General features: G+C 40.3%; 1 protein-coding gene across 1 annotated transcript in view; it reads right to left on the reverse strand.

The window, feature by feature from the left end:
* LOC104990296 (antigen WC1.1-like) overlaps nt 1-640 on the reverse strand; it is a 43,376-nt gene that overhangs the window by 7,091 nt on the left and 35,645 nt on the right.

Genomic DNA, 640 nt, shown 5'->3' on the forward strand with positions numbered 1-640 from the left:
TAGATTTAAGGGCCTAGATCTGATAGATAGAGTGCCTGATGAACTATGGAATGAGGTTCGTGACATTGTACAGGAGACAGGGATCAAGACCATCCCCATGGAAAAGAAATGCAAAAAAGCAAAATGGCTGTCTGGGGAGGCCTTACAAATAGCTGTGAAAAGAAGAGAAGCAAAACCCAAAGGAGAAAAGGAAAGATATAAACATTTGAATGCAGAGTTACAAAGAATAGCAAGAAGAGATTAGAAAGCCTTCTTCAGCGATCAATGCAAAGAAATAGAGGGAGACAACAGAATGGGAAAGACTAGGGATCTCTTCAAGAAAATCAGAGATACCAAAGGAACATTTCATGCAAAGATGGGCTTGATAAAGGACAGAAATGGTATGGACCTAACAGAAGCAGAAGATACTAAGAAGAGATGGCAAAAATACACAGAAGAACTGTACAAAAAAAGATCTCCACGACCCAGATAATCACGATGGTGTGATCACTGACCTAGAGCCAGACATCCTGGAATGTGAAGTCAAGTGGGCCTTAGAAAGCATCACTATGAACAAAGCTAGTGGAGGTGATAGAATTCCAGTTGAGCTATTTCAAATCCTGAAAGATGATGCTGTGAAAATACTGCACTCAATATGCCA

The sequence above is a fragment of the Bison bison genome, unplaced genomic scaffold, assembly GCF_000754665.1.
Source record: "Bison bison bison isolate TAMUID 2011002044 unplaced genomic scaffold, Bison_UMD1.0 scf7180017847259, whole genome shotgun sequence".
Classification (NCBI taxonomy): domain Eukaryota; kingdom Metazoa; phylum Chordata; class Mammalia; order Artiodactyla; family Bovidae; genus Bison; species Bison bison.